Source organism: Hylobates moloch, unplaced genomic scaffold, assembly GCF_009828535.3.
Source record: "Hylobates moloch isolate HMO894 unplaced genomic scaffold, HMol_V3 SCAFFOLD_1, whole genome shotgun sequence".
In the NCBI taxonomy this organism is placed as follows: Eukaryota; Metazoa; Chordata; class Mammalia; order Primates; family Hylobatidae; genus Hylobates; species Hylobates moloch.
In genome coordinates this window covers 221936646-221963363 of record NW_026652276.1, presented here as the reverse complement: position 1 = coordinate 221963363, position 26718 = coordinate 221936646, and the positions used below count along the sequence as shown (strand labels likewise).

The 26718-nt window shown below is 38.1% G+C and overlaps 1 protein-coding gene and 1 non-coding gene across 11 annotated transcripts in view; one reads left to right on the top strand and one right to left on the bottom strand.

The window, feature by feature from the left end:
• BRAF (B-Raf proto-oncogene, serine/threonine kinase) overlaps nt 1-26718 on the top strand; it is a 208322-nt gene that overhangs the window by 34835 nt on the left and 146769 nt on the right. The window contains exon 1 of one of the 10 annotated variants that reach the window (XM_058427290.1): nt 21803-21823. The exons of the other annotated variants lie outside the window; for them this stretch is intronic. The gene's annotated coding sequence lies outside the window, so the exon portion shown is untranslated. Of the gene's footprint in view, nt 1-21802; nt 21824-26718 lie in introns of those variants that run through there. 10 annotated transcript variants of the gene reach the window in all.
• On the bottom strand, nt 8152-8258 carry LOC116809780 (U6 spliceosomal RNA). The gene has a single exon (XR_004369966.1). It is a non-coding gene; the product is annotated as a U6 spliceosomal RNA (small nuclear RNA).

Sequence of the window (26718 nt, the reverse complement as noted above, 5' to 3'; positions counted from 1 at the left end):
GTCTTGAACTCCTGATCTCAAATGATCCACCTGCCTCGGCCTCCCAAAGTGCTGGGATTACAGCATTAGCCACTGCACCTGGCCTTACCTTTGTCTAAATTAGAATTGTATAAACTTCCTTGAATATGGAACATTGTTTGTGTGTAGTATATGCTAATATTCTTTGAAACATTTTAGGGAAATGCTGTTTAATACCAATCAAACCCTTGCATTTTTCAGGATTGTTTCCTGTTGTTTCTGGTGCTTTGTCCTAGAATGCTCTCTTCCTTCATTTTCTCCGTACCACCCAATTTTTTTTTTCAAGGGTTTCTGAGGTGATACTTGCCCTGCTGGGAGGCATTTGGAAATACTTTGATTGTCATGACTAGAGGATGCTATTTGGGATTTAATGCCCGCAAATCAAGGAACACAGTGCACTAAAAGTCCTACACAGCAAAGAATTGCCCCACCCAAAATGCCACTTTTACAGTGGCCCTCCATATCTGCAAGTTCTGCATCCTAGGATTCACCCAACTGCAGATCAAAAGTATTAGGAAAACAGTAAAAAGTAATACAATAATACAAATACAAGATAATACAACTATTTAATAACATTTACATTATATTAGTCATTATAAGTAATCTAGAGATGATTTAAAGTATATGGAAAGTAAGTTATATACAAATACCCTCCCTTTTTATCTAAGAGACTTCAGCATCCAAGGATCATGGTATTGTAGGGGAGAGTCCTGGAACCAGTCCCTTGTGGATATGGAGGAATGACCGTATACTTCTTTGGAGAACACTGAACTTAGCAACTTTTACTCATCCTTTAGAATTTAGTTCTGGTTATCTTTTCCAGAAGCTTTCTCTTTTTTTTTTTTTTTTTTTTTTGAGACGGAGTCTCACTCTGTCGCCCAGGCTGGAGCGCAGTGGCGCAATCTTCGCTCACCGCAAGCTCTGCCTCCTGGGTTCACGCCATTCTCCTGCCTCAGCCTCTCCGAGTAGCTGGGACTACAGGCACCCGCCACCACACCTGACTAATTTTTTTGTATTTTTAGTAGAGACGGGGTTTCACCGTGGTCTCGATCTCCTGACCTCGTGATCCGCCCGCCTCGGCCTCCCAAAGTGCTGGGATTACAAGCGTGAGCCACCGCGCCCGGCCCTCCAGAAGCTTTCTCTAAGTACTTTTGTTTTCCCCTCTACCCCACACCCTCTCATTTTCTCTGCGTGGTACTCTCAGAGTATTTTAGGCACATCTTGATTATTTGAAGTAACTACTTTGTAGTATAGGAGTCTATAACTATATACCTCTACTGTACTGTGAGTTCAAATCTTTAAGGGCAAAGACATTTTGTATCCTTGGTATATGATATATAATTAGTCTTTTAAAAAATGCATGTTACATGAATACATTAATAAATAAGTTGTACTTTTACTTTAAATCAGAATTGTGGTATGACTCTTAAAAAACTGTTGCGTAGACTGCATTAATAATCTTGTGCAATTGTGGGAAATAATCTCATTTTATTCTCATAATAGAAAATTAAAATATGCTTCCTTTGGCTCAGGTATGGGTGACAGCTGTTAGAGTAGTGTTTTATTTGGGTTTTGACCTTGCCTGTACATCAGAAGCACCTGGAGAACTTCAGAAGTTACAGATGCCTGGGGCCTTTCCCCAGAGGTTCTGGTTTTTGAGGGTGAGGCCTTGGTATCTGGATTTTTAAAAGCTTCCAAGGTGATTTTTAATCTGAAGTCAAGATTGAAAAGTCATTTAGTGAGACACTGATATGTAGCATTTTGGGAAGTCAGTAAACTTAAGAGTGAGAAGTTACTAAATCATTGAAGAACAGTGAAAGGAATAGGGATTTTTAGCTTAGAAAAAAAAAATCTAGATGGAGTATGTGAGTTATCTGAGGGCTATAGGAATGTGTCAGTCTTGCTCACCACTGTATCCTCAACTCCTAACATGAGCCTGAGCACATATAGGGATTTGGTAGATATTTATTGGCTGACAGAAGAATATCTATCATTAGGTGTTTAAAAGATAGTCATTGTAGAACTACAGAGATTATCCCCCAAAAAGTTTTATAATAATAATGTGCCACTTAATTTTATGATTAAAAATAATGAACTGGATATTTAATTCATTTATTATTTCAGTTTATTATTTACTTTGCGTCAGTCACTGAGGATTCCATTTGATTCTCTGGTCAAATCTATGAAGTTTGTATCATTCAAATAATAGGGATATGTCAAGAAACTGACACTTGGGGGTTAAGTAATTTGCCTAAGGTTACAAAGCTAAGTGACAAGAGCTGGAATTCTTAAAGTCTGTACTCTTAACTACTATGCGTTACCATAAATCTTCACCACAACCCTGAGAGTTAGATATGATTTAGAAAAGTTATGCAGCTTGCCTAAGGGCACATTGCTTGAGTGGAAGATTTGGAACTTGGACCCAGATATTGTGACCCTAGAGTCCATGCTGTTAACTGCCATACTATTGGGGCCCCCTCGCTTCCTATTGTATAATGTACAACCATCTGTTTTCATGAGATTATTAACCACAGTTGACAGCTTGTGTTGCTCTCCTTATACCTTTTGACATCCTCACTGACTTTTGACTGATGGTTTGAATTTGGATTATTGTCTTGAATCTCCTTTGTACCCTGGGCTGTGGTAGTCCTAGAAAATAAAACATTACTAGGTTATTTTTCTTCTTCATTTCTTTTTTCTTTTAGTTAGGATTTTAAATTAGAATGTTAATAAACTTGCTTGTATTAATACACTGATATCTGTTAGCTTCTGTTATTTTAAGTCAGTAGTCTCCAGACTTAAAAATTTTGTTCTCTATCATAAAAAAAATCTGAGCACATTACCCCTAGTAGATGTCTGTTTTATTTATGCTATATGTGTACCACTGAAGAAAATGGTAATATTTTATAAAATATGAACTTGTTAACGTTAATTTTTTTAAAGCTAAGCTAAAAATGAAGTGAGTTTAAAATTATGAAGGGTTTTTGCTAATGTTTCAAGTTTAGCTAATGTTTCAAGTTACAACATACCATTAGGCCAAGGTTCGTTGTTATAATAGTGTGTACAAATTCATATTTTAAGTAGCCTGGATAATTTTTTTAAAATAGCCAGTTTCTTGTCAGAGATTAAGTAACCTGGATAATTTTTTAAAAGCCAGTTTCTTGTCAGAGATTATTAGATTAGGGTTTCTCAACGTTGTCGCTGTTGATGTTTTGAAATGGATATAATTCTTGCTTGTGGGGTTATGATCTGCAGTTGAGTGAATCCTACGATGTAGAACTTGCAGATATGGAGGGCCACTGTAAAATTGGCATTTTGGGTGGGGCAATAATACTGTGTATTGTAGGATGTTTAGCAACTTCCCTGGCCTCTGCTTACAAGATGCCAGTAGTACCCCCAAGTAGAAACATCAAAAATGCCGGGAGACATTTCCAAATGTCTTGAGGGGCAAAATTGCTTCTGGTTAAGAACCACCAGATTAGAATTTCTTTTTTTTTTTTTTTTTTTAAGACGGAGTTCTGCTTTTGTTGCCCAGGCTATAGTGCAATGGCGCAATCTCAGCCCACTGCAACCTCCACCTCCCAGATTCAAGCGATTCTTCCTGCCACAGCCTCCTGAGTAGCTAGGATTACAGGTGCCCGCCACCACACCCTGCTAATTTTGTACTTTTAGTAGAGACAGGGTTTCTCCACGTTGGTCAGGCTGGTCTCGAACTCCCAACCTCAGGTGATCTGCCACCTCAGCCTCCCAAAGTGCTGGGATTACAGGTATGAGCCACCGCACCCACTAGATCATTGTTTTTATCCTGTATTATGGATGACAAACAGCTTGTAGTAGAGTAGAGAATATGTTCACTTTGATTTTTTCCCCTCTAGCAGCAATAATGTTTTCTTCAGTATGAAGTTTGAGATCTGTTTGTAGGAATTCTTTTAAGTCACTTGTCCATTCTATAAGGTTTAGTTAAAACTTGGTAACATAATCCATACATATACTTAAATCAATATATGTGAGTCATAGTATGTCACAATGAGATAAATGCAAGAGGAGAGCCACTGTCAAGTGTTCTGCAGAATGGAATGCCCAGCCTTCAGCAGACCTCTTGACTATATGTGTCACATCTCTGATACTAACCCTAAGTTAGGATGCCTATGTAAATATTAAATGCTGAGGCCAGGCACAGTGGCTTACGCCTGTGATCCCAGCACTTTGGAAGGCCGAGGTGGACGAATCACAAGGTCAGGAGATGAAGACCATCTTGGCTAAACACAGTGAAACCCCGTCTCTATTAAAAACACAAAAAATTAGCCAGGTGTGGTGGCATGTGCCTGTAGTCCCAGCTACTTGGGAGGCTGAAGCAGGAGAATCGCTTGAACCCAGGAGGTTGCAGTGAGCTGAAATCATGCCACTGCACTCTAGCCTGGATGACAGAGTGAGACTCTGTCTCAAAAAAAAAAAAAAAAATTAAGCGAGCATGGTGGCATGCATCTGTAGTCCCAGCTACTTGAGAGGCCCAGGTGGGAGGATTGCTTGAACTCAAAAGTTTGAGCCTGCAGTGAGCTGTGATCACACCACTGCACTCTAGCCTGGGCACAGAGTGAAACCCTACATCTCAAAAAATAAATATTAAATGCTGACTTTTTCTAATTTTCTAGAAGAACGCATTAACTAAATAATGTAGCCTACCTATATCCCCAATAAAGAGTCTTCCTATGGGCCCTCAGGTGTATGTGCATACCTATTTTGTAAACTACTCGTTTGACCATCACATTGTAATTTATTGTTCAATTTGTGTCACTGCAACCATATTACCCAAAAGAGAAAAGTAATTTTAGCTCTCTGAACTGACCTCCACCTAACCAACTCATCAGGTTAACTGATGTTCTCCATTTCAAAAAATATTTGCGGTCAGATTAGGTGTGAATCATATTTAAAGGAAGATTGTTGGTCCTATATCAAAGATTAGAGAATGAATGTTCATTTTACAGTTTTAAGTTAAAATGTTTAAGGTCAGTGTTTACCATTGCTCGTGATTCCCTGATTTAACTGACCTTTTCAGTTAACGAGCCACTAGACATAATTACATTGATTATAGGGGCTTCTTTTGTGCCACACCAGTGTTGGAATTGTGTTGATTTACTTGTGGAGTTGGAACTACAATTTCTTTCAGCAGCCTACTTACCTGGTTGTCTAAACTTGTAGCTGAATTATTATACAAAGTTTTCAAACTTTCTGTTTTGGAATGGTCAATTACTCAAAACCGTGGCTTCCTCCTTGCTACCTTACAGGGTTGTTGTGAGAGTATTCCTCAACCGTAGTTCAGACTCTCATTACCTCTTGCCCATAATTGTAGCATGCTTTTAATGGGATTCCCTGCCTCCAGTACCTCTCTGGCTTGTTGGTTAACATAAACATTATTGCCAGATTAAACATCCTAAAGTATAATGTGTAATCAGATCAAAAGCTGTTTTTAACAATAAAAACTACGTTAAAAAATTACTTATGTCCTGGGCTTAGATGTGGTCTCTGCAATCAGATGTTCATTAAACAAATTATTTAAAAAATACATACATACACACACACGAATTCCGAATCGTGATATGTGCCAAAAGAAAAAATATGGGGTGATGTGAGAGCTCAGTGAGGATCAAATATAGATTGGGAGAAGGATGATGAGGAAAGACTTCTTTGAGAAAGTGAGATTTAAACTGTCTGAAGAAGCTGTGCTTAGTTTAGAAAAGTGCTAGGCAAAGAGTGTTCCAGGAAGAAGGAATAGCATGTGTGAAGGCTCTGCTCTGCTGCTGAAATTGTGGTTGAGCTTATTGAGTATGGCATAGAATGAATAGTACCTGATGAGGCAGGAGGTAGGCTGGGATGAGATCTTTTCAGATCTTGCACTCTATACTAAGAAGTTTAGGTTTTATTCTGAGTGACTGGGGAGCCATTAAAGGGTTTAAGGAACGGGGAGTGTTGTGAATCAGTTATGTGTTTTACAGATTCTCCTCTGACTACAGAATGGATGAGAGCAGAATGGGAGTTAGAGCAAAAGAAATGAAACCAGTTAGAATGCCTTTGTAAGTAGTAGGTCAGAGAGAAAGGATGATAATTTTGACTAGAGTCATGACAGTAAACAAGGTAACACATGAAGTGATTATGTCATAAACTATTACCATTACCCTGTGAAGGAAGTATGAGCAGAATAAAATCTAGAATAAACTTATTCCAAGCCCATCTAATAAAGCATGGTGTGAGGAACTGAAACAATGGGTGTTTCAGGACATTTGGTCCTTGTCTCTAAAATAAAATCCAAACTCTGTTGAAGATTTTTCAGCCTACTCTTATTATCTTTGTCTTCTCCTAAACTCTTACTCACCTATGCTATAATCATACCAAACTATTGCAGTGAGTATCATGAACATTTCCTGTACCTTGATGCAACTGATGATTGTTTGCTATGGCTGGAATACTCTTACTCCCACATACACTTAACAAAACCCTATTCATTGTTTAGGATCCAGATCAAATATGAATGAAGCCTTCCAAATTTGCCTCCAGATTGATATTGCCCATTTATCTTCTTTTAACCATAGTAGTTCATATTACTATCACATTATAGTATATTATTCAACAGATGTCTATGTAATTGATTATGTGCCAGGTACTATGTGTAGACATTATGGATATATCCACATACAAAAATAGACACAGTTGCCGCATTTGTGGAAACTACATTGTAACACAGACCTTGAACAAAATCTGGGCACAAATATGTAACTAAATGTTAATAAGAGGTATGAAGGAATAGTAAAGGGTGCCTGCAGGTTTCTGAAACCCTAATAAGGCCCTTGAAGTCAAAATTATTTTCATAATCCTACTAAGATACTATTTGCCTTTTCATTCTCCTTCTTGTGAGTATATAGTAGTAATAGGATGTATGATATTGCAATAAATTGAATACAGAAGGTGGGAGAATCCAGATATCTTTTGTTAAGGCAGACATTAAAGAAATTGGCAAAAAAAAAAAAAAAGAATTTTTTTTAAAGCCACTTTGGGGCCAGGTGCAGTGGCTCACACCTGTAATCCCAGCACTCTGGGAGTCCAAGGTGGGCAGATCACTTGAGGTCAGGAGTTCAAGACCAGCCTGGCCAACATGATGAAACCTCGTCTTTACCAAAAATGTGGTAGCCGGGTGTGGTGGCACACATCTGTAATCCGTCCCTGTAATCGGAAGGCTGAGAGGCGGGAGAATCGCTTGAACCTGGGAGGCTGAGGTTGAAGTGAGCTGAGATCGTGCCATTGCACTCCAGCCTGGGCGACAAGAGCGAGACTGTGTCTCAAAATAAATGAATAGATAAACAAATAAATAAATAAAAATGAATAAGCCGCTTTGCCCTCTCATTGTTTTTTGTTGTTTTGGAAAATGTGGTTTTTTTTTCATTAAAAAATATATCACTTTTGTTAATTAGTTTTTTTTGTCATTTTAAAATGAATTTTAAACATTTCCTGGTTATAATTTTTAATGTGGTAAATACTGATAGCGGTAAACTACATAGATAAAAGCTTTCTAGGGTCCTCCATAATTTTTAAGAGTATAAAGGGGCCAAGTGTGGTGGCTAACACCTATAATCCCAACACTTTGGGAGGCCAATGCAGGAAGATCCAACATAGCAAGACCCTATCTCTACAAAAAAATTTAAAAATTAGCCAGGCATGTTGGTGTGTGCCTGTAGTCCTAGTTACTTGGGAGGCTGAGGTAAGAGGATCACGTGAGCCCAGAGTTTGAGATTGTGGGGAGCTGTGGTCATGCACTACATTCCTGCCTGGGCTACAGAGTGAGACCCTATCTCAAAAAAAAAATTATGTTTTTATGTATATATATATATATATATATATACACACACACACACACACACACATATAAAGAGATCCTGAAACCAAAATCAGAATCCCTGTAATAGGGGCTTCGAGAGATGTAAAAGATATCTTATGTCTCTGTTAAACACTTATGTTCTTCTAAAAATTAGGAGTGTGGTTTTCTCCATATTTCCAAAAACTACAAGTCTTTTTATATAACGAGTGTGTTGGTTGAATATAATTTTAAAAAATTTTTTTTAATTTAAAAATTTTTTAATTTTTAAAAATATGGAGTGCTTCATGAATTTGCATGCCATTCTTAGGCAAGGGCCATGCCTATCTTCTCTGTATTATTCCAATTTTAGTATATGTGCTGCTGAAGCAAGCACCAAATTTTGTTATCAAAGTCTACTGTAGATGGCCGTTCTTTCTTTGATTTGTGATTTGGTTGAAACCTTTGTTGGAAATACCATCTTATTTCTGATTACTGTAAGAAATGGATCTGGATTCAAATTCCTCTTGGTATGAAACTGGGAAGATTACTTAACCTGCTAAACCTTACCATTATTTATCTGTAACATGGAGTACATATTATCTTACTGTGGTGTAATGATTTAATGAACTAATGTGTGTGACCTGATTAATAAGTGACCAGAACAGAGACAATCCATAAAATGGTAATTCTTTTTATTTTATATACACAGCACATACATACTGGGATTAGTTTTAGTTAGTTAGCAGAGAGGTCTGTGGATAAATCAGGATATAACAATCATCATTCAAGGACATATTCACCGTTCAAACAGTTTATCAGAAGGCAGAAAGCCAGAATGATCTATTGTATGGTTATTCATCTTTAGAAAAAGGAACAGAAAATGTGGGCTTAGAATATTTTAAATAAGTAGCTCTATGTTACAATGTAGATGATTTAGGGATGGGGTAGTTTTATGTGTCTGGCACTACAGCAGTGCCTCACATTTACTAAATGTTTGAATAATATTAATTAACTAGAGATTCTTGAAAACACATTTTTAAAAGCCTTGAAAAAGATGTATACGGCAGATTAAAGGCCAAGCCTGAGAAAGCTTACATGGCTAACTGGAAAAATAAATAAAGGTACCATAGAGGAAAAACAAAATTGCCCTGTGGGGAGAACATGTGGTGTCATATGGTATGACTAAATAGGATCCAGTAAGATAAGACAAGGTAGAGCATCTTGGAAGTGATTCCATGTTTCAAGGTTAAAATGTTAACTACATTAAAGGTAGTAAGCCAGTGAAAGAATCCTCAAGATCCCAGTGCAGAATGTTTGCCAAGAGATAAGAAGATCAACTGACTGCTTTGGTATTAATAGCAGAAAGCCATAGGAAAATTATCTTTTTGATATTCCTTTTTGAAGGAGCTAGGTCCTTTATTTATTTATTTATTTATTTATTTATTTATTTATTTATTTATTTTTTGAGGTGGAGTTTCGCTCTTGTTCCCCAGCTGGAGTGTAGTGGTGCAATCTTGGCTCACTGCAGCCTCCGCCTCCCAGGTTCAAGCAATTCTCCTGCTTCAGCCTCCCGAGTAGCTGGGATTACAGGCATGCACCACCATGCCCAGTTAATTTTTATTTTTAGTAGAGACGGGGTTTCTCCATGTTGGTCAGGTTGGTCTCCAACTCCTAACCTCAGGTGATCCACCCCCCTTGGCCTCCCAAAGTGCTGGGATTACAAGCATGAGTCACCACGCCCAGCCAAAGATAGGTCCTTTTTTAAGACAGATATTTAGGGCTGGGTGCTGTGGCGCATGTCTGTAATCCCAGCACTTTGGGAGGCCGAGGCAGGTGGATCACCTAAGGTCTGGTGTTCGAGACCAGCCTGACCAATGTGGTGAAACCTAGTCTCTACTAAAAATACAAAAATTAGCTGGGTGTGGTGGCATGCACCTGTAGTCCCAGCTACTCAGGCGGCTGAGACAGGAGAATTGCTTGAACCCCCGGGAGGCAGAGGTTGCAGTGAGCCGAGATCGCGCCACTGCCCTCCAACCTGGGCGACAGAGCAAGACTCCATCTCAAAAAAAAAAAAAAAAGATACTTTGATAAAGAAATAATAGTTATTTCTCATTTGAGATGAACTCAAAGTTGGCTAAAGTGACACACAGATTTGGACCTATAACTTGCTTACATTTTAAATATTAGGTTGGTGCAAAAGTAACTGTGATTTTTGCCACCCAATAGAAAGGATTGTAGACATTTTTATTTGACAACTGTAAAGCATTGCAGGAATTATATGTAGAATTATAGACTTACTTTGTTTTATTGTGTTTCATTTTATTGTACTACACAGATAATGTGTTTTTTTTACAAATTGAAGGTTGGTGGCAACCCTATATCAAGTAAGTCTGTTAGCACCATTTTTCCAACAACACATGCTCATTTGTGTCTCTGTGTCACATTTTAGTAATTCTTGCAATATTTCAAACTTTGTCTGTTTTGGTGTTCTGTGATCTTGCATGTTACTATTGTAATTGTTTTGGGGTGCCACAAACCACACCCATAATAAGGCAGTGAACTTAATCAGTAAATATTGTGTGTGATCTCACTGCTCCACTGACTGACTGTTCCCCCAACTCTTCTCCAGCCTCCCCATGCCCTGAGACACAACAATATTGAAGTTAGGCCAATTAATAACTCTACAATGGCCTCTTAAGTATTCAAGTGAAACCAAGAGTCACATGTCTCTTGAAATCAAAAGCTAGAAATGATTAAGCTTAGTGAAGAAAGCATGTCAAAAAGCTATGCCTTTTGTGCCAAACAGCTAGGTTGTGAATGTAAAGGCAAAATTTTGGAAGGAAACTACAAGTGCTACTCCAGTGAATACATGAATGATAAGAAAGCAAAACAGGCTCATGCCTGTAATCGCAGCACTTTTAAGAGGCCAAGGTGGGAGGATCACTTGGCTAGGAGTTCAAGACCAGCCTGGCCATCATAGTGAGACGTTGTCTCTATTAATTTAAAAAAAGCAAGCAAGCAAAACAGCCTAATTGCTGAGATGGGGAAAGTTTTAGTGATCTGGATAGAAGATCAAACCAGCCACAACATCTCTTTAAGTCAATGACAGGCTTTAAAGCTTCAAAGGATAGGCTGACTCTTATTAGAGGCTAATGAAGCTGGTAACTTTAAGTTGAAGTCAGTGCTCATTTATCATTCCAAAAATCCTAGGGTCCTTTGGAATTCTGCAAAATTTACTCTGTCTGTGCTCTGTAAATGGAACAATGAAGCCTGGATGACAGCACGTTCTTTTACAGCGTGGTTTACTGAATATTTTAAGCCCACTGTTGAGACCCACTGTTCAGAAGAAAAAAAGATCCCTTCCAACATATTACTACTCATTGATAATGTACCTGATCACCCAAGAGCTCTGATGATGTAGAAGGAAGATTAATGTTCTCTTTTGTTTTCTGTGTGTGTGTGCTTTTTTTGTTTTAAGACAGGGTCTCACTCTGTTGCCCAGGCTGGTGTGCAGTGGCATGATCATAGCTCTCTGCAGCCTTGAACCCCTGAGCTCAAGCAATCCTCCTGCCTCAGCTGCCTGAGTAGGTGGGACTACAGGCACGCACTACCATGCCCAGCTAATTTTTTTTTTTTTTTTTTTTTAATAGAGACAGGGTCTATGTTTCCCAGGCTAGTCTCACAAACTCCTGGTCTCAAGAGATCCTCTTGCCTCAGTAATGTTTTTCTCAGCCACTAACACAACATTCATTCTGCAGCCCATGGATCAAGGAGTAATTTTGACTTTCAATTCTTCTTATTTAAGAAATATCTTTTATTAGGCTATGGCTGCCATAGATAGTTATTCCTCTGGTGGATCTGGGCAACATTAATTGAAAACCTTCTGCAAATTATTCACCTTTCTAGATGCCATTAAGAATGTTTGTGATTCATGAGAGGAGGTCAAAATAGCACCATTAACAGGAGTTTGGAAGAAGTTGATTCTAATGCTCGTGGATGACTTCGAGGGGTTCAAAACTTCAGTGGAGGAAAGAATTGCAGTTGTGGTAGAAATAGCAAAATAACTAGAATTAGAAGTGGAGCCTGAAGATGTGACCGAATTGCTACAATGTCATGGTAAAACTTGAACAAATGAGAAGTTGCTTCTTATAGATGAGCAAAGAAAGTGATTTTCTGAGATGGGATTTACTCCTGCTGAAGATGCTGTGAACACTGATAAAATGACAGCAAAAGATTTAGAATTTTATGTTAAATTAGTTGATGAAGCACTGGCAGATTTGAGAGGACTGACTCCAAGTTTGAAAGTAGTTCTACTGTGGTTCAGATGCTATCAGACCATATTGCCTGGTTCAGAGAAATCTTTTGTGAAAAGAAGTCAATTGGCGCAGCAGACTTCATTGTTGTCTTGTTTTAAGAAATTGCCGGCCGGGCATGGTAGTTCACGCCTGTAATCTCAGCACTTTGGGAGACCAAGGCAGGCAGATCAGCTGAGGTCAGGAGATCGAGACCAGCCTGGACAACATGGTGAAACCCCATCTCTACTAAAAATACAAAAATTAGCAAGTTGTAGTGGCAGGCACCTGTAATCCCAGCTACTCAGGAGGCTGAGGCAGGAGAATTGCTTGAACCCAGGAGGCATAGGTTGCAGTGAGCCAAAATTGCGCCACTGCACTCCCACCCTGGGTGACAGAGCAAGACTCCATCTTTAAAAAAAAAAAAAAAAAAAGAAAGAAAATAAATTGCCACAGTCACCCTAACCTTTAGCAACCACTGACTTGATCAGGCAGCAGCCATCAACACTGAGGCAAGACCCACCAACACAAAAATGATGACTCCTTGAAGGCCCAGGTAATTGTTAGTGGTTTTTAACACTATTTTAAAATTAAGGTATGTACTTTTTTTTTTTTTTAAGAATAATGCTATTGGACATTACTAGACTACATTATAGTCTACACTTTTTTGTTGTTAATTTAAAAATTGTGGGCCAGACGCAGTGGCTCACGTCTATAATCCCAGCACTTTGGGAGGCTGAGGCAGGCAGATCACAAGGTCAAGAGATCGAGACCATCCTGGCCAACGTGGTGAAACCCCATCTCTACTAAGAATACAGAAATTAGCTGGGCATGGTGGTGCACGCCTGTAGTCTCAGCTACTCGGGAGGCTGAGGCAGGAGACACTTTTGAACCCGGGAGGCGGAGGTTGCAGTGAGCCGAGATTGCGCCATTGCACTCCAGCCTGGCAACAGAGCAAGACCCTATCTCAAAAAAATAAAATAAAATAAAATAAAATAAATTGTGGCCAGATGTGGTGGCTCATGCTTGTAATCCTGGCTCTTTGGGAGGCCGAGGCAGGCGGATCACTTGAAGTCAGGAGTTTGAGACTAGCCTGACCAACATGGTGAAACCACGTCTCTACTAAAAATACAAAAAAAATTAGCCGGGCATGGTGGTGCATGCCTGTAATCTCAGCTGCTCGGGAGGCTAAGGCAGGAGAATCGCTTGAACCCAGGAGGTGGAGGTTGCAGTGAGCTGAGATTTGCGCCACTGCACTCCAGCCTGGGCGACAGAGCAAGACTCTGTCTCAAAGGAAAAAAAAAAAAAGATACATAATGATTATACATATTTCTAGGGTATGTGTCATATTTTGATATAGGTATACAGTGTGCGATGCTGAAGTCAAGGTGATTGGGATACCCATCACCTTAAACATTTATCTTTGTGGTGGAAACATTACAGTTCTCTTCTAGCTATTTTGAAATATACAATAAATTGTTAACTGTAATTTCCCTACTATACTATGAAATACTAGAACTTACTCTTTCTATCCAGTTGTATGTTTGTATCCATTAACCAACTTCCCTTTATCCCTTTCTCCCTCGTTTTCTTCCCAGACTCTCATAACCACTACTCTACTGTCTACCTCCATGAGATCCTTTATGTATTCTGGATATAGATCCTAATTAAATTCATGACTTGCAGCCATTTTCTTGCATTCTGTAGGTTTTTTTCACTTTCTTGAGAATATCATTGCACAAAAGGTTTTAATTTTGTTGAAGAATGATTTGTCGGGTTTTTTTTGTTGCTCGTACTTTTGGTGTCATATCTAAGAATCCATTGCTAAATCCAAAGTCATTAAGATTTACCCCTGTGTTTTCTAAGAGTTTATTTTAGCTCTTATGTCATTTATTCATTTTGAGGGTTTTTAAAATATGGTATGAGGTGGGGTGGACATTTATTGCTATAAGTTGTCCTTTGAGCATTGCTTTTGCTGTATTCCATCAGTTTTGGTATGTGTGTTTTTTGTTTTCATTTGTCTAAAAGTATTTTCTAATTTCTCTTGTGATTTCTTTTTCTGACCTTGTATCTATATTCAAGAGGGATATTGGTGTATAATTTTCTTTTTTGTACAATCTTTCGTCTTAGTGTAAAGGTGATGCTGGCATCATAAAGTGAGTTGGAAATTATTTACTCCTTTTCTGTTTCATGGAAGGCATTTTGTAGAGGTAGTCTTATATCTTCTTTAAATACTTGATAGAATTTGCCACTAGAGATTTATTTTTAGAAAGGTTTTTAACTATGAGTTTAATTTCCTTAATAGTTACAAGATCGTTCAGATTATGTTTTATCTTGTGAATATAAAAGATATCATCAGATATCTTTTATCTTGTGAGAGTTTTGTTTTTCTTTGGTTTTTGAGGAATTGGTTCATTTTTTTCAAACATGTTGAATTTATGTAGAGTTTTTCATAGTATTCTTATTAACCTTTAAATGTCTGTGTGTAGGGGAGTGTGTAGTTCATTCTTTTTTTATTACTGATATTGTTAATTTGTGTCTTCCCTTTTTGTTTGTCAGTCTTGCTAGAGATTTATAAATTGTATTGGTCTTTTCAACAAACAAGCTTTTGTTTTCATCATTTTTTTTCTGTTTTCAATCTCATGGACTTCTGCTTTTTATTTCTGTGTTGCTTTCTTTAGGTTTATTTAGTTGTTCTTCAAGTTTCTTAAGATAGATTTGCAACTGTTTTTCTTTGCTGATATAATAGTATCAATTTAAGAGCAGAGCTTGGTGGCACATGCCTGTAATTCCAGCTATTTGGAAGGCTGAGGTGATAGCGTCACTTGAGCCTAGGAGTTTGAAACTAGATTGCGCAACATGCAGGACCCCCCCCATCTCTTAAAAAAACTGAAAAAAAAGATGGCACAAGCTTAATGATAGTAATTCACTGTAGCACTACTGTAGTTGCATCCCACAGATTTAGTATGCTGTATTTTCATTCAGTTGAATATTGAACTCGCCTTGTGATCCTGGGATTAACCTTATTGTCATGTTTATTCTGCCTTTTACAATTGCTGGATTCAATATGCTAATATTGTACTAATGATTATGAGGAATATTAGTATGTAATTTGGGGCTTCCATTTGACCCAAAGATTATTTAGAAATGTGCTGTTTAATTTCCAAGTGTTTGGAGATTTTCCTATTAACTTTCTAGTTTAATTCTATTATGGTTAGAGAACAAACGTTTGTGTTTTTTTTTAAGCTTGTGAAAGTTTGTCTTATGACTCAGAATGTGGTCTGTTTTGGTGAGTGTTCCATGTGCATTTGACAAGAACATGTATTCAGCTGTTAAGTAGAATGTTATATAAATATCAATCAGATCAGGTGGGTTGGTGATGTTCATTTCTTCCATATTCTTACTAATTTTCTGTCTACTAGTTCTGTTACTGAAAGGAGTGCTGAAGTCATCAAATATAATTAAGAATTTGTTTTCCTGTTTGTAATGTTCTGTAAGTTTTTACTTCATGTTCTTTGAAGGTCCATTATTAGGTGCATATATATTAGTTATGCTTTCTATTATGTAAATTATATTTGAAGTGAATTACTCATAGACTACATATAGTTGGGTCATTTTAAAAATTCATTCTAACAATTTTGTCTTTTAATTTGTATCTATAGACTATTTACATTTAATGTAATTTTGGCATGTATAGATTTAGGTTTACCAGTTTAGTAATTTGTTTTCTGTTAGCTGCTTCTGTTTTCCATTACTCTGTCTTTCCTGCATTCTTTTAGATTGTTTGAACAATTTTTAGCCATTCTGTTTTAATTTACCTGTTGTGGCTTAAAAATTCTTAACTCTCCATATAGTTTTAGTGATCATTCTAGAGATTACATTATAAAAACTTAACATTTTCACCACCTGCATTAAAATAAATTCATTTCTTTAAATGGATTATGGTCCACTTAAATAAATGTTAAAACTACATAGGTCTCTTTATCCTCTCTCCCCCTTTTCTCTTATTGTTGACTGTATGTTACGTTTCCATTAATTGAAAGCTTCATTGGGCAATGCTATTGTTTTTACTTTCAACCATTAAACATATTTAAGGAAACTAAGAGGAGAGGGTTAATTTATTTTTGTCTGTATGTTTACCATTTTGCTTACTCCTCAAACTACTCTTCCAGGTTTCCTTCTGGTATTATTTCCCTTCTGTGTGAGGAATTTCTTTTAGCAATTCTTTTAGAACAGGTCTGCTGGTAGCAAATTCTCTTAGTTCCCATTTATCTGAAAATATCTTTGTTTTATGATCGTTCTGAAAGATACTTTAACTGGATATAGAATTCTAGCTTGATAGTTTTTTTCTGTTTCAGCACTTTAAAATGTGTAACTTCCTTCTGGCCTTCATGGTTTCTGCTGAGAAACCTGTTGTCATTTGAAGTGGTGTTCCCCTATATTTTACGGATTGTTTTTCTCTGTTTTCAAGATAATTTCTAGGCTGGGCGCAGTGGCTCCCACCTGTAATCCCAGCACTTTGGAGGGCCGAGGCGGGTGGATCACCGGAGGTCGGGAGTTCGAGACCAGCCTGGCCAACATAGTGAAACCCTGTCTGTACTAAAAGTACAAAACTTAGCCAGGTGTGGTTGCGGGCACTTGTAATCCCAGCTTCTAGGGAGGTTGAGGCAGGAAAATCGCTTGAGCCCGGGAGGCGCAGGTTGCATTGAGCTGAAATCACACCATTGTATTCCAGCCTGGGCGACAGAGCAAGATGCTATCTCAAAAAATAATAGTAATTTTTTGTGTTTCATTTTCAACACTTTATGATGTGTGAGAGTGTGGAATTGTATGTATTTATCCATTTGGGGATTCACTGACCTTTTTGAATCTGTAGTTTTATGTCGTTTGTCAGATTTGGGAAGGCTTTTAACATTATTTCTTCAGATATTTTTAATCATCTTATTCTTTGCTTTTAGAAGTTCACTGACACAGATGTTAGATCTTTTTGTTACTGTCCCATGGATCCCTGATGTATTACTCTATTCTTGAATTGCTATAAAGAAATGCCTGAGACTAGGTAATTTATAAAGAACAGAGGTTCAGTTGGCTCATGGTTCTGTGGACTGTACGGGAAACAGCAGATTCTGCTTCTGGGGAGGCCTCAGGAAACTTAAAATCATGGTGAAAGGTATAAAGGGGAAGCAGGCATATCTCTCATGACTGGAGCAGAAGCAAGAGATGGGGAGGGTGCCACATACTTTTAAATGACCAGATCTCATAAAAACTCACCATCACAATGACAGCACTAAGGGGCATGGTGTTAAGCCATGAGAAACTGCTTCCATGATCCAATTTTCTCCCATCAGGCCCCACCTCCAACATCGGGGATTACATTTGAACATGAGATTTGGTTGGGGACGTAGATTCAAACCATATCACCTGGATTCTGTTCATTTTATTTAAATCCCCACAGCTACATCAATTGGAGACCCTGGTTCTCTCCCCCCTCTCAGAATGTTGGCTCTTTTGAAGATCCTATTGTTGCTGCTGCCACCATGGGGTTACTTGAGGGTTAGGGTGAGAAAAGTGAGGGGAAAAAACTGAGACACTATCTTTGAATGTTATTTCTTTGCCTTTTGTTGTTGTTGTTGTTGTTGTTTTACTTTTTTTTCTTTTAAAAAGTTAACCTTTTTTAGGCCAGTTGCAGTGGCTTACGCCTGTAATCCCAGAACTTCAGGAGGCCAAGGCAGGCAGATCACAAGGTCAGGAGATCGAGGCCATCCTGGCCAACATGGTGAAACCCCATCTCTACTGAAAATACAAAAATTAGCTGGACATGGTGGTGCGTGCCTGTAATCCCAGCTACCCGGGAGGCTGAGGCAGGAGAATCGCTTGAATCAGGGAGTTGGAGGTTGCAGTGAGTCGAGATCGCGCCACTGCACTCCAGTCTGGTGACAGAGTGAGACCCCATTTCAAAAAAAAAAAAAAAAAGAATGTAAACTCACTGATGGTTTCATAATGACCCAGATCCTTGTCCTCTATCCCAATCTGTCTACTGCTATTTACTTCCAGCGTTCTCGATTAGCTGCTCTGTGTGTTCTGTCCAAGTTTTATAGTTGGACTGAATCTTTGAATTGTGTTCCCACCCCCCATAATGTGTGACTACTAATATTTCTGCTCAATTTGTTTGTTTTTTTCCCCTTGTTTTTATTTTTATCCTAGGGGTTGCTGCTGTCTTTCCATAGCTTAATGTCAAGCTAAAGATTTGTCAGAGGTTTTGTTCAAATATTTCAAGACCAGTAAGGTTTCTATTCTTTCTTTGTGTGTCTGTGTATCAGGGAGTATATTCAAACTTCAGGCCACCATGTTGCCTGACCTGGCTTTTGCTTTCTTCCAGGCTCCTCTGTGTCTCCTGTGTGCATGAACATGCAGAGGCTCAGTCAGTCAAGGATGTGTGCAGGTGTGGGCCCTGTCCAGACTCTGTAGCACATGCTTGCAGTGTCCATTCAACTAGTGGGGTGTGGAAAGTGTATTAAGCCCCCAACTTGCAGTGGAGGTTATCACTTAAATTCACAGCACTCCAAATCAATTGACAACACCCTCACACACACACAGTCTCTAGCTGAACACATACCAACAGAGGGAGAGATTGGCCAGTCATCAGAAGAAGGGATGGCAGCAGCCTCAAGCAAAAATGCCACAGATGGCTGGGCATGGTGACTCACACCTCTTATTTCAACACTTTGGGAGGCTGAGGCAGGTGGATCACCTGAGATTGGGAGTTCGAGACCAGCCTGGCCAACATGGTGAAACCCTGTCTGTACTAAAGATACAAAAATTAGCCAGGCATGGTGATGCATGCCTGTAATTCCAACTACCTGGGAGGCTGAGACAGGAGAATCGCTTGAACCTGGGAAACAGAGGTTGCAGTGAGCCGAGATCGTGCCATTGCACTCCAGCCTGGGCGACAAGAGCAGAACCCCGTCTCAAAAAAAAAAAAAAAAAGCCACAGACTGTGATGTTCTTACTCAGGTTCAGCCTTTGGCTGAAGTCCAGAGCACTGAAATGGTTGTTTTGACGGTTTTGTCCAGCTTTATAGTTGCTTTTGGGGGAGAGGATTTATCAGTGTACTCATTTCATCATGCCGGAAGTAGTATTGATATTTTTTTTATATATATCTTAGAATTTTGAAAATACTGTTTTCTTATTTTCTAGTATACAACAATCTGATTCTTGTTTTTTATTCCTTAGAATTTTATTGGTACTTTCTTATTTCCATTTGAGTTTAATTTAGCAGGATTTGTTTAATTTTGTATCCCTTCAAGCACCCAGGCTGGAGTGCAGTGATACAATCATGGCTCACCACAGCCTCCACCTCCTGGGCTCAAGTGATTCTTCCTCTTTGGCATCCTGAATAGCTGGGACTACAGACACATGCCACCATACCTGGCTAATTTTTTTTTTTTTTTTTAATTTTTGGTAGAGATGAGGTCTCACTATGTTGCCCAGGTTGGTCTCAAGCTCCTGAGCTCCAGCAGTCCTCCCACCTCAACCTCCGAAAGTGCTGGGCTCACAGGCATAAGCCACCGTGCCCAGCTCTTATTCTTTCTTTGTTAAAAAACGAACTTTGGTTCTGAAGACTCTTATTTGCCTTTTGGCTCAAGGAGAAATTCTTAAATTTTCTTTGTTATTTCTTCTTTTTTTTTTAATTCTCATAAAATTTCTCTTAGATGTATGTAAGATAATTTGATCTGTATTCTTGGATATTAACTTTACTCTCATAATTTTAGCTTTCATTTTACTTCATATTTTTTATTTTTTTTACTTTTTGTTAAAGTACCATGGACTGTAGCTTTGTCCATTTTGCTAGTTAACTCCTCTTTTAGGTATATTTCAACAAAGATTTTACATTTCAAGCTTGTTCTGTGCAATTTATTTATTTATTTATTTTGAGATGGAGTTTCACTCTTGTTGCCCAGGCTGGAGTGCAATGGTGCGATCTAGGCTCACTGTAGCCTCCGCCTTCCAGGTTCAAATGATTCTCCTGCTTCAGCCTCCCAAGTAGCTGGGACTACAGGCATGTGACACCACAACCAGCTAATTTTGTACTTTCAGTAGAAATGGGGTTCACCATGTTGGTCAGGCTAGTCTTGAACTCCTGACTTCAAGTGATCCACCTGCCGTGGCCCCTCCCAAAGTGCTAGGATTACAGGCATGAGCCACTGCGTCCGGCCTCTGTGCAATTTATTATTTTTGTTTTGTTTAATGAGTGCAGCTCCTCCATAATAGCACTATATACAATATAATTTTCTGTGCTATGCAGTATATTAGCCAGTAGCTGCATGTGGCTGGGAATGTGGCCTATGAGACTGAGAAACTAAATTTTATATTTTATTTAATGTTAGTTTATATAAAATTAAATAACCATACATGTCTAATGACTACTAGATTGGACAGCACAGCTCTACAGTTTAAGAATCCTTATACTTTTTGGCTTCAAAATAATTCTGATGCCTTAGTTCATCTCTTCATTCAATTGCATGTGTTTTTTTATGCTCTTGGGGTTTTTTTTGGTGTCTAAAGGTTAATAAAGGTTAAAAATTATCAATATTGGAAGTTAGAGTAGGTTTCCTCTACACTTAAGTGAGTTTCTTCTGGAGAAAGTGAATATTGAATATAAAAATCCATTAATTTCTAGTTCTACTAAGTGAGCTAGGCAGTCCTTGCTTTAGAGAATATGGGTACTTCTCAATATGTGTATATGTGTAGCCTCTGTCCCTGTGGTGGCCAGAATTTACTATAATTCTGTTTCTGGCCATAGTGTCCAGACAGAAATCTCTGTAAGCTGATTACCCTTTTCCACCAGGTTTAGATCAGATACAAATATTTGGGGGCAAAGACTGAGTTACTCTTTTTTTTTTTTTTCTTTTCTTTTTTTTTTTTTCTTTTTTTTTGAGATGGAGTCTTGCTGTGTCCCCCAGGCTAGAGTAGTGGCGCGATCTTGGCTCACTGCAAGCTCCGCCTCCCGGGTTCACACCATTCTCCCGTGCCACCCTCCTGAGTACCTGGTACTACAGGCACGTGTCACCATGCCCAGCCAATTTTTATTTTTTTTATTTTTTTTTATTTTTATTAGAGACGGGGTTTCACCGTGTTAGCCAGGATGGTCTTGATCTCCTGACCTTGTGATCTGCCCGCTTCAGCCACCCAAAGTGCTGGGATTACAGGCGTGAGCCACCACGCCTGGCCAGACTGAGTTGCTCTTGAACATGTAATTTGCATCTAAACCAAATTTGTTAAAAGTCTTTTTTTTTTTTTTTTTTTTTTTTTGAGTAAGAAAAGCCAGTGATTTTCATTTGTAATGTTTTTTGTTAGGAGAAGTAAAAGAAAAAAAATTCTTGAAGAAAAGTGAGCCAGAATTACTGCCTAGGGAGCGATAGTCGTGTAGGTTCACGATGAAGCTTAGAAATGCTCTTTGTGGTTCTGTTTCCTCTTTTGCTTTAGTGTTCAGGAAACTAAAAACTGACAGTAGACTAGTTGGAAGATAGACTACGGTTTTTTTTTTCCTAGTTAACCTAAGTCAGAAGGGTGATATCACTAGAGACTTGGAAGTAAAAAGAGCTACCTGCAAAGACTTGAAGTACTAAGATTACCTAGAACCTGAATCCCCTGTGTTACTCTCCAGGTAGGGCATTTTACTCTTATGAAAATATAAGAACTATTGTAAATAGTCTAAACTAATAATAATGAATAAGTATGGAATTGGCGTTTTTCCTTTAAAGTTTTAGCATATAATTTTGAAATGTTTTAAAAATATTTTTGAAATCTGTGTCTGTTTTTGAATTTCTCTTTTAAAAGTCTTATCTAAAATAAGCATGTATATCTTATATGTAAGGAATTATTAACTTCATTTTTTCATAAAAATAATCAGAGTAAGACTTTCAACAGATGTCAGAGTAGCTGAACTTCTCCATCACTATCATACATTTCCCTTGTGACAGGTTTGTAATTTCTGTTAGGGAATGTCATCTAAGTGCTCTGCATCTGGTATTGTCTCCTGCACTCTCATGACAAGAAAAAAGCCTTTGATTATTTCTCTTTTCTCTCTATTCACATGTTCACCACTGCCTTCCATGTTCAGATGTGATCTACATGGCAATGATGATTACTCTTTCCTTCCTTTCCCACTTGTCCTCTTCTGTCCTTTTTCTTTCTTCCTTTTCTTTTTTGGTTGACCCTGTTTAAATGGGATCTATCAAATATACCAAGTTTCAATGAAAGTTACGTCCTTGTGTTAAAAGTCATGACTTTCTCTTTTATTTATATACTTAATAACTTGATTATGTATACTTGGATTTTGTTTTAATGCATAATCATTTTATAATCTTTATGAAGGTATTTTAAAGTGGCAGTTAATTCCAACATTTGTAATACCAACAATGCAGATAACTGAGTTGAATGACAACAGCATGAATAGCCTTGATTAAGTTGTACATGTGCAGATAGCTACTGTTGTGTATATCATGCCTGCCATCTGGACAAAAGTGATTTTTTTTTCTTTTTCTTTTTTTTTTTTTTGTTTGAGACAGAGTCTCAGTCTGCTGCCCAGACTGGAGTGCAGTGGTGTGATTTCAGCTCACTGCAACCTCTGTCTCCCAGGTTCAAGCAATTCTCATGCCTCAGCCTCCTGAGTAGCTGGAATTACGAGTGTCCGCCACCATGCCTGGCTAATTTTTGTATTTTTAGTGGAGACGGGGTTTCGCCATGTTGGCCAGGTAGGTCTCGAATTCCTGACCTCAAGTGATCTGCCTGCCTTGGCCTCCCAAAGTGCTGGGATTGCAGACATGAGTCACTGCGCCTGGCCAGAAAACAGTGATTTTTGAGATGTCATCAATTGTACGGTAGAATCTGAATTCAGAGATGTTAAAAAGGAGATGGGGGAAAGGTGTCTCTTAGAACATGTAAATGAACGTTATTTCTGTCAACTTCCAAACTTTTATCTCCAGCCACATCTCTTACTTGATTCCAGATTTGTATATCCAGCTCCTGTTTTACATCTCCGCTCTGTTTAATGTGCCTTCCGGGATATTTTAAATATAATTTTTAATTCTGCATCCTATGCCTTGTCCTCCCAACCTCAGTGTTCCTTCTTCATTCTTTTTGATTTTTGGCTCTTACATCCTTTGACTTAGGTTATAAACTGTAGAGTCAAGGATGACTCCCTTTTATCATACCTCACATCCAATTTACCAGCAAATCCTATTGACTGTACCTTTATAATATATTTAGCATCTGACACATCTTACCATCTCTTTCACTATCAGTCTGATAAAAGCCACCATCATCTTTCACTTGGCCATCATTTCCCATCTGGTTTCTTGGCATTTACACTATGGTTCATTTCCAGTATAGCAGTCAGAGTAATACTTTAAAAATATAATTGATCATATTGTTTCCTTTTTTCAAAAGTAACTTCATTGAGTTCATCTACCATACAAATCACTCATTTAAAGTGTACAGTGCAGAGGTTTTAGTGTATTCAGTGTGCACAACAAAATCATCACCAAATTTAATTTTAGAATGTTTTCATTAGCCCTAAAAGAAACCCCACACCCTTAGCCATTCTCCCCCAATCCTTATATTCCCCCCATTTCTAGGCAATCTAATTTCTGTCTCTGTGGATTTTTCTATTCTGGACCATTTTATTTACGTGGAATCATACACTGTGTGGTTTTTTGTGACTGCTTCTTTTACTTAGTGTAATGTTTCCAAGGTTTGGTCATGTTATAGAATGTATCAGCATTTTGTTTCTTTTTATTACCAAGTAAAATTCCACTGAATGGATATGCGACATTTTATTTATTCATCAGCTGATGAATGTTTGGACTGTTTTAACTTTTTGGCTATTGTGAATAATGCTGTTATGAACATTCACAAGTTTTTGTGTCTCCTCCTGTTGTGGACTGCTGTTTCCCTAACAGAACGTATTAATTTTCTTTTGTATAAAAGCCACTCCAAAGCATAGTGCTTAAAACAACCACTCTTTGGGTCAGTGAGCACGCTATATTCTGCACTGCACTGACTTTGGCTGTGCTCATGTGACCAGTGGTGGTTTTAGGTAGATGGCTAGTCTAGGATGGTCTTGAGTGGACAACTTGGTTCTAGTAAACTAGTCCAGGCACATCATAGAAAGGCACAGGTGAGAGAGTGAGCAAGTTCAATTGTACAAGAGGACAAGACTTGCATATTTGCATTTTAAGCCTCTCTTTGGGTCATGTTTGCTACATTACAAGATATCACAAGAACAAGGAGAAGCCCAGGGTCAGAGTGGAAAGGGGATTGCAGAGTTACGCGTAAAAGATGTGCCTACAGAGAAGCCATTAACTGGGGGTCATTAATGCTATGTCTGTTGCACATACCAATTTTGCTTCTACCTTAATGCTTTTTGCATTTGTTTCCCTTCTGTTTGAACTAGTTTTCTCTTACATACCTGCGTGCTGAACTTGTTTCACTTCCTTCCTATCTCTGTTCATGTGTCATCTTATCAATGAGACCTTCAAGTTTTACCATACTACAAAATGAATAGCCACCCATCCCCATCCTGCTCACAGTCTCTATTTTTCTCTGTAACTTTTTATGACCATCTGACATACTCTGCTTTTTTTAGTGCTTATCTTCCCTTGACTAGAATGTATGCTCTGTGAGGTCAGGGACTTTAGTTTAATTACACCGTCTTCATTGCCTAGAACCCTGGCACTCATTAAATATTTGTTGAATGAAAAATGAATCTACACTGATCCACTTTTACCTAAATTCGAATTATCTTAAAGTTCTAACCTGCCTTCATGCTATGGCACGTATAAAGTGTCAGCTTCTCTTGATTAGAATACCTAATGATGGAATATTTCTTCTACTTCTTATAGAGACATAGACCATGCAATATATGAGCAATTGTACCACTTACTTAGCTGTCTGACTTGGGCCAAGTTTTTTTTAACCTCCCTGTTTCCTCATCTGTAAAATAGGGGTAATAATAGTCCCAGCCTCATGGGGCCTGGCACAAGGTAGGCACTGTATAAGGTTGGTACAATGTGTATTGCATAATATTTTTTATCACCTACTTGTTATTGGAGTATATGGCACAGGGAAAATGGAATTGAAAGCTGGAGCAATCTTGTATTATGGAGAAGTTGCAAAATCTTTGAACACTATTTTTGCAAAAGGGACAAAGCACATAAAGCAAATGAAATAGGTGATTTTCTTTTCATTGAATGCATTATAACATTATATCCTTAAAACACTCTCTTACAAAGTGCTCTCTGAAAACTACTGTTCTTTATTTCAGGGTTTACTAAAAAGTACATAAAACTAGTGAGCATACATCTTAACTCTGAGAGTCTTATAAGTACCATCCTAGATGCATGGAGAGAAGATAGTTCATTACTTACACTAGGTCATGCCTTAGGTCATTAAGACTTAAGTATCTCATGGAACCCCAGTTGAGAAAGAACAAAAATATAACATCTTGACTAAGGTGGCTAGTGCTTCTCTGATCTTAACTAGTATTTCTCTAGCCTCAGGTGAGCCTTCTTGAATGTGATTTCATCAGTCTCCTCTAAGCTTACCCAGAATATAGAATTTTTAATATTTTATATAGCCAGCGCTTATAAACCACCTGCTTCGTGCTAGGTAGTATACTTAGGTGCTAGGAGTAAAACTGATCAAGTGGAGTAGGTTCCAAATTCACAGAGCGCACAGTCCTAACAGGCTGTCATGCCTCAGTTGTTTGTGACAATGTTTCCCACAGACTTTTAATTTTGGAATGATAGGATGTGGTGCTCTGGAATGGTGTCCCAGGGTTTTGGAGAACTGAGAGTAACCTGGGAAAGCAGGTTACAGTGAGAGAAAGTTATGACCAGGAGTTGTACCAAAACACAGGAAACATGATATGTATATTGTTATGGTGCATAAAAATACTTATTAAAAGTCCTGAACCTGCACTGCATCTATTGTTTCACATATTTTCCTTCAATTTAAATCCTGCTCCAAATACAGCTCCTTTCCATTCAGTTTTATGTGACAGAAATTTGATCTGTTTCACTGAAAACCCATTTGAATAGTAATTGTGAGCAATTGTTGAATTTGTAAATGTTACGTAAATTTAGCGGATGACTTTGTGAACAGTTTGACGTTATGGACAGTTATTCTTGATATTGTTTCCCCTCCTTTCCCCTGCTATCCCTGAAACTTTAGGGTTTAATCTGCTTTTAATTAGCCAGAAAAAAATGTTTGATCCTCTTATTCAGTTTTAGATTATTTTAGATGATTTCTAAGTTAAACTCTAAGTTAGAATAGTTTCTGCTTATTGATTTCGTGAATATCATTTCTCTATTTCTATTTCTCACCTTCTACCAGGCCAAAGGAATTGTGGAACTATCATCAAACTCCTAAATCATCAGCCTTTTCCTTAAACCTTAAAAGGGTTCTATCTGTGTAGACACTTGTCTGGCTCCTGATTACAGTTTTACCATTCTCAAGTGATACTATTTGTTTCATCACAATCCACATAATTCAGGGTCA